The sequence below is a fragment of the Nyctibius grandis genome, chromosome 3, assembly GCF_013368605.1.
Source record: "Nyctibius grandis isolate bNycGra1 chromosome 3, bNycGra1.pri, whole genome shotgun sequence".
Taxonomy (NCBI): Eukaryota; Metazoa; Chordata; class Aves; order Nyctibiiformes; family Nyctibiidae; genus Nyctibius; species Nyctibius grandis.
Window position 1 is genome coordinate 38,997,816 of NC_090660.1, and position 13,370 is coordinate 39,011,185.

The following is a 13,370-nucleotide window of genomic DNA, read 5'->3' on the forward strand; positions in this document are numbered from 1 at the left end:
TAATAATAAAGCCTTAATGGATTAATTTAGGCAAGCTCCAGGCCTTCGCAACAAAGAAGTTGTCTCACTCCCATGATTTTATTAAAATAAACACGGCCTGCAGTGAAGCTGACAGCTGAGCAGTTAGGATACAAATCAGGCTGTGATGGTAGAGCAGGCCAAATGAATATTGCCATTTGGCTTGTCATAGGCAGGGTGAAAAACAAGGCTTGATGAATAGTGGAGTTTGGCCTATGTAGAGCAAGGATGTAAGAGCAGCACGAGGGGCCCCGGGCCAGCAATACCTACAAAAACACGCGCCATAGCACGTTAATTTTCACATCATGTGGGCATGAGGCTTTCATTAACAAAAATATTCTGAAAGTTGAATTATGGATATTCAAAATGAGAAGTGTTTAATTAATATCTGTTACAGTGACAAGCAGTCACTGTAAACAGAGTTGAACCAAGATCGTGAGCTTTTTCTCCCGGCATGTGAGTTTATGGACTAATGACAGCCTGTCTGGATGACATTAGTGTGTGGATTTATAACCAGAAGGATGATTTTAACCAACATTTTTTTGCTGTGATCAGTCAATTCTGATAAAATGTGTTCTCAGCACCTATTTGGTTCAAGTGATAGGTGATCCCTTTGAGTGATTTTTAGCATGTAATTGTGGCCCTTCAGGGAACACACTTCTCCACAGCCTTGCATGGCAAATGTGATTGGCACAGTAGTAATGGTGTCTTCTGATTTTGCTATCTCATCTTGATACATGCCCACAGAAACTGCTCTGGAATAACATTTTGAGCAATCAAAGTCAGAGAAATAATAACTATTTTTGAGAAGATAGATTTATCTTTTAAATTTATTATCAAGGGTAGCCACAACTATTTTCCAGATCAAGATGCTTCAGATACAGAACTGCATCTCTCCACAACAGTAGTAATGTTGTCAGTGAAAATAAGAGCAGATTCTGGTTAAAATAAAGGAATCGGCACTGTCTAGTATGACTTGGGTTTTTTCTTTTTTAATTAAGGTTATAGTAAAGCTACATAATTATTACTTGCATATAGAAGAAAGAAGGTCAATGTGTACTATAGAGGACTTCAAGAAAATCTGTTTTAAGAAGCTATAAAGGTATAGTAATTATAAAAAAAAAAAAGAGCAGCACTGGAGAACAGCAGTTGAATTACAAAGACAAGCAATGATGAGAGTCACTGCAGAAGACTGCAAGAGATGTGCACTAGTGGCCTTTGTTTCTCTAAGTTTTAGCATTTACAGTGGCCGTGAGTAAATTAAAATCCAAATGCATAGTTCTGCCTGACGAGAGGATGGCGGGCGCCAGTCTCGTCTGTGGATTAGCGTTGCAAACTGGTAATCCAGGGCATGCACCCAGCAGACCTAGTGTGCCGGGGGAGCACCTTCATCACAGCCCACTCTGTAGTCCTGCGGACAAGACACCATCAAACCTCTTAGGCTTCAAATCAGATCAGCCAGCTTTGTCTTGGTTTGCAGCCAAGTCATGTACTCTCTGTCACCACTGTTTTCATGTTTTCCAGAGCTCTTGTAAATTGGCAAACATATTGGAAAAGTCTAAAATCCTCTGTTCCTCAGAAGAGTTATTTTAACATCGACACCTTATGAAGAAAAAAGCCCAGTCTCCAAGGTAGTTTTGTCTCCCTCCATCCGGACTGCCTTCTTAGTAGAGGAGGGAGATGTTTTCATAATATTTTAGCAGTGGGATATTTTAAAGATAGATCAATATATATAGAAACATCAATTGAGCAGTGTCCATTTAGCTAGTACACTGTTACAACCTTTCTAGCATGTTCTTATTAAAAGTCATTGTATCAAGAAGAATGTGGTTGAATAGGTTAGAACTATTATTATGTTGTCTTATACATATACATGCACATGTATATATATATATATCTATCCTCTAAACAAAGTAACTGTTGTATAATAATAATTTATTTGTGCCTAAGATACTGTAATGTAAGATGAATGGAATTTCACACTGAATATTTTTGAGTGCACTTCAACAATTCAGATATAGTACAATAATATTTTATTATAACACTGATCAGAAATAATGTATTTCTACTCTATTTGATCCATTTTATTCCCTCAGGCCTGTAAAATACTAAACATGAGTAACTTCATCCCCTTCAACAGGATCTACTCACAGGAAGCAAATTGCACGTGTGCATTGGTCTTTTTAGCATTAGGTGTAAGAGTAACAAAGGGAACATGTTGCAGTTGCTAGGTGACATTTGACTCAAATATATAACATACTGTAAATAAACACAGAAAGCCACAGCTCTGTCTGACTGTAGAGACTGTGAAATGAAATCTTCCTCATCTGTGGGGAAACTTTCAGAAAAATTTAGTTTGCATTCTGAAATGAGTTGAAAGTAGGGAACAATGCATTTAAAGCCTGTAGAGGTTGATGCTTAGTGAAATGTAGGTCAGTCGGATTACACCATACACTCTCAGCTGCTGTGTTTTGTCACCTGACTGTAATAAGAAGAACCAACGTAGGTAGCAGTTATACTAGAGGGAAACGTAGTTTTCGTTTGAGGAGAAAAGATTGATTGATAGGAATGTGGCCATGCTGAATTGGAACCTAATGTCAATGCTGATCTCTGAAAAATGAAGAAGAGTGAGTGACAGGTCAGTGAAGGAATGGACAGCACAGCACAGATTTGTTGTCTGAAAAATCCTGTATTCAGAAAACTGATTTCATTTGCCTTACTTAGAGAAAAATACACAAGGATCAGGAGGTAAAAAAACAACTCACAAAACACAGTAAAAACAAGCAAACAACCCTTCCTCCCCCAACATGATCTCTCCTTCTGAATGTTCAGTCTCTCACTTGCCATTAGAGCACATTAGTCCTCTGACTCCACCGTGCTTTGCATCAATACCCACACACAGCATCTTCCTTCCCTCAGAGGTTTGTTTGCACTTTTCCTCAATAAAGTGGGTGGACACCACCACAGATAATGCAGCAGCTGATAGGTGCTATTTTATATTGTGCTATCTCAGATGTAATGTTTCTCATCAGGAAAAGCATTTGTCATAAATAAATTAGAATGGTTGTTATTAAAATGTTTCTGAAGTTATTTCAGAACTAATTAATCTGAGATTACAGCTGCTGAGGATGTAGTTCTTTTTCTTTATCGAATGCTGTCATTTTTCCCAACACCTGACAGCTATACATGTTAAATCTTAATACATAGCTTATTTATCACTCTTTGGTTTTGGGGTTCTTTTTAGTGAGTGGGGGGTTGTATGTGTACTTGCTAAGAAAAGTCACTTCTTAAGAGCAAAAGTACACCAAGCCACTCAAAATTTCTGGAGTCTCACAAGATTCACTTCTGATTTTTTTCGTGTAGCTTTCTACAAGCCACATATATCTTTTGGTGATAATTATTCAATAAGAATTCAGTAGCTGAATCTGTGTTTAAAAAGGTAAGCTGCCTGTTATATTCCTCAAAACAGTGTGGGAAAGGCCGATGACTATCTCTGGGAAGGAATTTAAATGATGTTCACATGGGTTCACATGAGTCTAGAGAAGTCTGAAGGAGGGAGATATTGGACATAATGAAATATGTGGTGCAGCTGGAAGAGAACATGATGCCAGCGATGGTGCTGAATCTTCTCACAGTAAACTGACTGGTAAGGAAGAGCTCAAGAGGGACTGATTTTCAAGAGCAGAGAGCTTACGGTGGTGTGAGGTGGTTTCTAAGACTCAGGCTGTGCAGCCAGTGCTTGCAGGGCCATAGGCTTTCTCAGGCACAAAAAGCAGTAAATCTATGACTCCACAGGCACCAGCATATACTTCACAGACTTTCTCTGGACCTTCACCTTCACAGGGTGTCTCATGCAGAGGCTTGTGTTCCTCTGTCTTCATTAATGACAGCAACTACTGTGTCCGTGGCAAGCAGGCTGAGTTGATTAAAGGGTATGTTTAAAGGTATGATTTCACCTTCAGTTTTGCTATAGCCTTCCTGGGAATGGGGAACAATGCACCTGTCTGTCATCTTCTCTGCTGACAAATTATTCTCCCCTTGGCAGCTTCTTTTCCCCTGCCACTTCCCCTTTGGGAAAAGAGCTAAGGGAGTCAGCTTTGGCCCACGTCTCTTTGCTGGTACCCAACAAGGGTACCCCCCTTCTTGGCAGCTCCTGTGAGCTGGAGGCAAGAGGACAGGCTAGAGGGAGGTTCCTGCTGTCATACTAAAGGCCACACTGTAAGACATTTCTTACAGCTCCCTCTGTGTAGTCAGGCTGCAGGAGTCACTGTCATTGCTGCCAAATGTCTGAGTGTTGTGCAAGAGGCATGATATTTGGCAGCTCTCTTAATTTAAACAAAAGGCATTTTCCTCCTGCAAATAGAACCAAGTAAAGGTAAGCGCATCGTGATGGTACTGATTCACACCACAGGAAATTCATAAGCTTGTCCTTGAAACAGGCACTTCTTCAGTAGAAAATTATGGTATCTAGTCTGTGTGTTACCTCCAGGGACTGAAATGAGTTATTCGTTCATTACTCATTTATGAGCTTGGTTATTCATCTGCTAATGTGTCTAGGAGTAAAAATGTCTATTTACTTAGATGATGTCTTGAGGTATTAAAGCTCCTATAACTGCATATTTCAGTCACAGTGAACTTAATGGTCTTATAGGATCTACTAGTAACATAGAAACATCTGTTTTAACACCTTCTTTCATTTTGCATATCATGGAATTCATTGGGGATAAAACTGAACAGAGATTTTCACTGGCTGTAAGAGTAAAGGTACTCAAATGAGCAGGGAGCACATGTTTGTTGCAGATTATTTAGTGACATTTCTAGTAGACCACTCCATTGTTCCGTATTTATCCCTTTCAGACACTTCAGGACTAATTGTATCAAATAAACATATTTTTTTCCTTCACTTGCTACATTATATTAGAGTCATAGACCTGAAAAGGACCACAAGAAGTCACTTAGACAATTTCCTCATCCTGTGGCAGGCTCTTCTTTAACAGAGGTTTGAAAACTTTAAGGAACAGTTTAGGCAGCAATAGAAATGCTGTCACCACAACTCTAGGCAGTCTGTCCAAGAGCTTCAGAATCTTCCCTTCAAAGAAAGTTTTTCCTTGTTTCTAACCTTAATCTTCCTTGCTGTGTTCAACACTCATTATTTCCCATCCTGCCCATTGCAGACATGAAGAAAAGATTCATTTTCAGGCCCTCACCTTGGTCTTCCTGTATTGGGAGCAGCAGAAGGATCATTTCATTTCTCTTGCAGGCTGTGCTTCTGCTAGGTATCTCCAGACAGAATTTGCCTTTCTTACAGCAGAGTGAAACTCACACAACGAACCTCTATGATTCTCAAATCCTTTTTCCATAGTGCTGTTGCACAGACACTTGTTTTCCATCCTACTGTTGGATGGAAAACTCAGAAGGAGTGTTTGATAAATAAAAAAAAATTAAAATTGTGAGAAACTTAGCATAGGTTAATAGACACAGGGGAGATGAAATCTCCTGGACAGAATGGTTGTTCTCTGTCTGGTGATGACAGGAGTCTTCATTGCAAGTGCAATGATCCCAGCACTAGTATAATTCATTGCTATTATATATCTTAACTACATAAAAAATATCTCTTAAATATCTTAACTGTGCATAAAAGACTGTCTTACATGACAATTTCTGCAGGAACGATTTGTATTAATTACTTACAAATGTCTTATCTATGCAAAATTCTACAGCAGGAACCACCAAGAGCAGTCTTTGGGACACTCCACCCAGGGTGCTAACACATTCAGCTATACAAATTGGATTAGACACAGCATGACCTGGGAGGAGGGAGTAATTTCCAGAACTGTCCAAAATTCCCACTAGGAAGGCTCCTGTAACATCAGTCAAACACTTGATGGTGAATGATCAGGCCGTCACTTAGTTTCAGGCTGCTGCCTGGTCTCAAACCAGTCCTTTATCTCATCTCTACTGTTGACTGGCTGGGGAGTTCCTGGACTGACTAAGGAATGAGTGAAGTGCACTATGTGTGCGGTGCCAGAGTGCTGATACCCACCTACACCCTAATTATATGTACGAAACAAGCTTCATACATAACTCACTTAAAACTCTGGCCATGCCATACTTCTGCAGTTGATTTTTCCTGCCTAAGAATAAACTCAAGCCTTTTCCTTACTGAGTAATGCTTTTTCTTGTTTGTTCCCAAATCACTTATCTAATCTATTGACATTCTTTTTGGTTGCTGTCTTATTTTTCAACATCCTTGCAGTCTTTCATAGTGTGCTGTGATCTGCAAACTTGGCAAGATCTATCATCTACATCACTAGTGAAAATACTGGGCAATACTGGATGCGGTAACCATGGATAACCCTGATTATTCCACCCTTTGATTTTGCAGTAAATATAGTGCTTCATTAACTAATCTGATAAACTCAGTCACGTTTCTATCTGTCTGTTATATGAACATTTCATTCAGACCTGGTTTTCCTCATATTACTTGTAAGAATGTTACATGAGATAGTGTCAAAATCTAAGTAGCTAACACTTCTAAAAAGCCTGTTATCATGTTGTAGAAGAAAATTAGATTGGTTTGACAATATTCTTGGCAAAACCAAGCTGGCGGCTAATCATGCTTAACCCACATCCATTATCTTTACAATTCTCTGAAATAATTAGTAGAAGTTCACAGTTTTTTCACCTTTTAACAACCATAATTTAAGTTTTTCATAATTTTATTACCATAAATGTGTGTAGAGATACTACCAAGTAAGTCTTAACCCGAATTTTAGGCACACACAGAGGAAAAGGTTGGTCACAAGCATTAGGTGTTTACTACCTAAGTAAAAGATGAAGAAACAGGCAAGGGAGATAAAAGGTAACAGTGAAACCTGTGTGAAGTAAATGATCTGCACTGCTAATGGTCTTATATTGACTTGTTGGCTTTGTCAACAGAGGAAGGAAATGGTGTTCTTCATTTCCACAGTGGACTGGAGTAAAGGACATCATCCTTGACTCCTTTCTTAAAGGAAAGGTGTGAAAGATGAGAAGGGAATATTCAGAAAGTACTGGTATAGACCACTTTGATCCAGGCAGACCTTCTGTCACTGTGGAGACTGCAGCAGTCTTCAGGAATAATCTGATCCTGCTTTAGGAAGACAGGTAAATGACCTCCTGTGGTCCTTTATATCTCATTTTTTTGTATTCTGTATTTATAAGCATCACAGAAAATAAGAATTTTGAGAAGGGATTTGTAGAATGATAATTGGGTAACTTCAAGTGCTTGTGTGAACTTCATCTTAAGTATGAAGCAGAGGGCTGGAGAAAGCACAAAGATGTGTGGCTGAATATTCAACAAGTAGGTATATAAGAGGATTTCCGTTCCTTTAAGCATTTCATTGTCTGCCCCATTCAAACTTTAGATGAATGCTTCTTCTCCAAATAAATTGTTTTAAGATATCATTGTGACTAATAGAATGGGAAGTCTTTAAAATATTTTTGTTTGAAATATTAAGATTTAGTAGTTTGTGGTTGAGGTGATGTCATCTGAAATAAAAAAAAAGTATTTCTTTTTAAACTAATACCTATTGTTTAATCATTTCTAACTTTGCAGATGTATTACATAGATTCATTTCTTTCTGTCTGAACAGAGGTACTTTGCAGCTTAACCACCACAGCTAGTGCTTCAAAAAGCACTGCACAGAGTAAGAGCTTCAAAAAATGCGGCTGACTGAGTCTCTCCTTAGTAGTGATAGTGGTACTCTTTTTCTCACTGACACGGTAGAATGATGTGTTTCAAAATCAGCTTTGTACTCATCATTCTGTTCCTTCTTTTAGTGGCATCTATCCCCTTAGCATTGAAAGTACTGCCTGTCCTATGAGGACATGTCATTTTCCCTTGATATGCCTTTGCAGAGGCTATAATTCCCTCCCTCACTCCTCCACCCAACCCGTTACCCTTTCTCTGGACAGAAGGAGAGAGCAGAAGATATAATGGCACAGTGGCATCTTCTCTTAACACTTGAACCAAAAAGGGTCATCTGGATGCAAGCCTTGGTGCTCCTGAATTTGAATCTTGTCTCAAGCGAATAAACATTGTAACCAGAGTGAGAGTTTTGCATCCAGAAGGGTTCCCAGTTATAAAATAGCTTTCCTTCTTATATTTATCTTGGAGTCCTGACACTCCAGGAACTGAGGTAGATTTAAGAATATCCTTAAGAGGCAGATAAACCTATGTGAATTACAATCGCAAATATCTGCTTTGAAATTGCCAATCTTATCTGCTCTAATTAGTTTCAATAGAGTGCATATTACACTCTATTCATAGCCGCACTATTTTTATTGTATTAATGATAATCGTGTAATGTTACGGATAAGTGATCTTGGTTTAGGTAGAATTATCCCTAATCTGTAGATATTGGCCTGAAACCATTACTGGGATCACATTTCCTCCTGCAAAGTGTTGTGTCTCCCTTCCATTCTGCTGTGCTCTTGGCCAGGCAGGTTTTCTTTTCAGCTTTGGTTGAACCCTGCTCCTCAAAACACTTCTGTCACCTGTGACTCCTTCCTTAAAGCCTACTCCACACTCCCATCCTTTCTTTCTCTTCTTCTGCTTTACTTCATCAAGATCTTATCAATTTCCCAAATAAAAAGTAAAGAAGATTCAAATTCTCATCTTCTCTTCCTGTTGTTCTCATCCATGCAAGGACTCACAAGAGACCAAATTTCCCATTCAGTCCAACATTTCAGTCAGCCTCCATCTTGTGCATCAAGAAAGAAAATCGTAGAAAACAGGAGCCCTTCAGGAAAAGTGTACATCTTTCTGCTGCACTCTGCTTCCCTCATGGTTATTATGCTAAGCATCATAAATACTAGCCACCTCTTCCCAGGTTTTTACTCTGATTGGTCTGGCCACAACCCTACCAGAAGTTTCTCTCCTCTGGCCTCCTTCTCCACCACCATCTGTAAGTATCTCATGACAATACAAAAATACAAAACACGGAGAAAATGAAGGAAATAACTGTGTTGGTAAACAAGCCAAGACCTGAGCTCAGTCTCAAAAGAAACAAGACCTAGAAGGTCTTGCTGCTGGCATTCCTTTTTTTTCCTAATTTTATAATTATATAACAACCTTTGGTTTTAAAGCCACCTTCAGCTGATGAGCAAATGTCAAAGTTCCAGAGAGTAGAGCATTGCTGCGTTTCTCTTCCAATAAAATAAGGGACCTTAGAAAATATATATTACACAAGCCACAGAGTATGTAGGGCTCTCAATACAGGATATAGATTTTAATCCCTGATTTGCCAGAGTTTTTAACATATGTATTCAGCTTTGACTTCGCCTTAGTGAGCAAGGCACATACAGAAGCACCTGGTAGAATCCAAGCTATGCAGAAATAGTTCACTGGTTTGCTGAAGATTTATTATATTTTTAATTTACTAAAGTATTTTTTTAAGGAATGGGAGCTCAGGAACATTTATATGCTTGTACGATGAAAATGAAGCATGGCTTTCCTATGGACTCAATACCTTAGAAACAAGGTACACCAGAGAAAACGTTAAATGTTTCAAATGTTCTGTGGAAAGAAGAATGAATTCTGATTTTCTAGGTTGGTTTATCTTCCTGATGGATTTACTCTGATAGCTGGAGATTTATTGATTGAATCTGCATCATTCAAACAGGCAAATTAGTGCTTTGCTGTCAGATTCTGTAATAAAGTTCCATGCTGTGATTTGGTCTGTTTCAGCAAGAAAGCATCTTTTTTTACTGTCTTGTCTTATTTGTTTTACTGCTGATGCACAGCAGTAGCATTCCTACCCTGTTTACAGCAGTGCTTCAACACATTCTTTGCTCAAATGATAGAAAAAGATCAATGATAAGGGACGTGCTTGTTTCATTTGTGCTGTAGACAAATTACAAGTGTACAGAAAAGAACCTCTGTATTTTGATTTCTGTCAGCCAGATTTAATTTTTTCATTAGTTGAAATCCCTGGAAATGTCAGTTAGCGACTAGGAGTTGTGTGGGCAAGTAGAGGACCACAGGTCTGGCGGTCAAAAGACATGTAGGTCGTGATTCTGCACTCAGTTACACTGGTATGGTACTGTGTAATTATGGGCTTCAGTGGGGAATCCTTGGTAGAAAATGTGTTCCTCAGTGGAGAGGTAAGTCCAGCATTTATAGTTCTTTTGAAATAAATGGGGTTATGTTGGTATCAAAACACTATATTAGGCAACCAAAACAGCCTTTATGAATAATATTGAAAGGCACTGTGGTTTTATTTACCAGCAGTGGTGCTTATTTCCAAATCTAGCTTGGTATATTTCTGATCATTCTTTCTTGATCTTGTAAATCTAGCAAAACTAAACAGATTAAACTCTTACTATAATCAATAAATACCTTGACCCAATGATCAGTGCCATTAATATTAATTTCTCTTTGTATTAAGCATCCCTAAAATGTATTCTCTATCAAAAGCTTACACCTACAAAATATTGAGGAAAGCAAGGAGCATCATGGCTTCTTTAAATATTTGTTATGAGAGAAAAATATATTGGAGTGAATGGAGTATACTTATCACAGCAAAATAGAGCCTGATCTTACAGATTACGTCAAATTCACTTGGATTTGTTTCTCATTGGTCCAACTAAGACTAGGGACTATACTGTACATACGCAAATTTATAGATGGTGAGAGATAGTCCTTATCACAGAACATGAACAATTTAAATTGACAAGGTTTAAAGGAAAGAACATTACAGTTGAAGAAGCCTTTGAGAATGTAGCCTATACCTCCATATACCTAACAGAAAAAACAGTGCTCAAACTTTTTGAAAAAATATTCTTATTTTTCCCTGCATTTCTTTTTAATGCTTAGAAATATTTAGAAGATTTTACACTTTCCTCAGGGAAGAGTGTCCCTTGGTGTTCAGAAAGCTGCCTTGGTAAATACTGGGGAGGCTGCATATATCATTTGATCCACAGTGTATGTACAACTGGGGAGATGCTGTGGAGGCTGCCCCAGATTGTCCTTCCAGCATGCATAGGCCACCCTGTGGAAAGGCAGAACAGCTCCTAGGCTATGTGCCAGCTGAGTTGCTCAGGTTCTCTAAGTGCGCAGCTTGTAAAATGCTAGCAAACTCTCATGGTTGTTTTCTCAAATTGTTTTATAAAATATGCAAACCACCAAAGCTCAGCAAGGTGGGAGCCCAGCACTGGATTCTTTTCGACTTGTGCTATATCACTAGTAAGGGGAGAACCGACGTAGCTCTGAGGTTAATGGTCTTAAGGTTATTTATACCAATTGAGGATGTGAGCCAGTGTGTTCAGATACGTCTTGACCATTCAGTTCAAAATGTCTTGTATTTAACTACCCACTTTTTCCATTTTTGACTCACTTCAATGCATCACTTCAATAATCTCTGCTTTAGGGTTCACTAGGAATTTTTTATGTTTGCAGGGAAGGAGGTTGGTCCCTGCCTCTGTCATGGGACAGTAGGGCATAGAGGATATTCCTAATGCTCTGTTATTAGCATAAGTACCAGTGCTTGAGCACGAGGGAAAGAGAAGCTGGTACAATTGAAGTTCAGGAAGCTAACAGTTTATACTAACTGTAGTGGTATCTGCTACGTTAATACCAGAGAAAGAAGGTATATTCTCTGCTGTTGCTGTGTTTATGGTTAGGAACTTCATTCCCAAGAAAAAAACAATAAAATATTTCCATTTCAAGTGAGATGCTGAAAAGTTGTCAAAAGCAAAACCACTCACCATTACTTGTGTTCATTTCTCAGTTTCAGCTTGCTGGCAAGTGGCTAGGAGGAAAGCATGCAAATCTCCACTGTAAACATAGAATAAAGTATTGTGGGGGGAGGGTGGTCAGTACCCAAAAATCATAGCAATCTCCTACTGCAGGTGGCCTGAGGTAACTTTGGAAGGTTGCATCTAGGAAATTCAAACAATAGAGAAAAAAATAAGAAGCTTCCTTTCTGTTGAACATCTGACCAAGAGGGTCGCGGGGGGAAACTCTATGATGTTTTCTCTGGCCCTTTATTTTTATTGTTCTCATGTTCTTAGTTCTGAATGTGCAAAGGGCAAGCAAGAATATAGGAAAGAGAATTCTTCTATGTATGCTAGGAAGCCACACTCATATGAGGGGAAACTGTATGGTTTCAGCCTGATCCATGTTTTTTGTATCAAGAGCTAGGTTTCAGTTCAGGTAAGATTCCTCTTGCAGTTTGATTTTTTCTTTCAGTTCTGCTCATCCGATTATAAAACTGCATTTCAGAATTGCCTTTATGCAACTAATATTGCAGGAATTAACTTTCATTTGATGCACAGTGTCTATGAAATGCTGCTACTTAATGCTACTTCTTCAGCTTAGTACACAATATTCGAAATTGAGCACCGTGAAACTGGAGGGATAGCAATATCCTAACTTATGTGTAAAGCTTTATGTGTGCAGTTGGACAAATAAATATAAGCTCACTCAGCAGGGGAAATGTGAGTCAACAAAACAAACCAAGGCACTACGCTAAAACAAAAACAAAGCGTGCCTTGCCCATGCATTCCAAAGCCAGTTTTTCCAGGTTCTCTGAGCAGCTGAGAATAATTGAACTTGCGGTGCCTTTCTGGTTTCTGTTTATCTTAAAAAAACAGAGAAGAATTACCTTTCTTTTCAATCAGGTAGAGAACACCTTAAAATTGGCCATGACATTGCACATGGTATGCCTGCATCTGCCTTCAGGTGGCTAACAATGTTATTTATTATTACTGGAAAACTGAAGCTCTTTGCTTACATTCATGCTCCATAGATGTGGCTTCTTCCGTGTAGCTACAAATAGATATTTTCATCTCTTCCAAGTGGCATCTTTCTGTTTGTTCCCTGCTTTCCTAATCAATGGCCTGTTGGCCACAGAAAAAGTTTTAGAAGTAGGTATTTGCAATTTGTATTCTTTTAAGGGAAAATCTTGCGTATGAGCATGAACTCATGCAAATAAAAAGGATGGCAAATACTTTAACAGAACTTAGCATTTTATTCAAATGAATATCTTTTAATAATTTTTGCAATAGTTTCTCAAGTATAGTACAGTGTTCTATGTGCAGATGCATAGACAGGTATCTGATCATATCCCTGACCTACAGATTTCTCCTTTTATATCTCCATCGAGCACCAATTTGTTACTAAAGCATACTTCGCAATTAAAAATTTATTGCTCAGAAAGAAAAGGCAGCTTCCTCTCTAGTTCTTAATTAATCTTTATTTAAGACACTTAAATATTTATAGTGACTTACCACTCTTTTCGTCATAAGTACTGTAGTGATTCAAAGAACTTTCATGTTTCTGAAGAGTTTTCACTTTTACTGCAATGGAT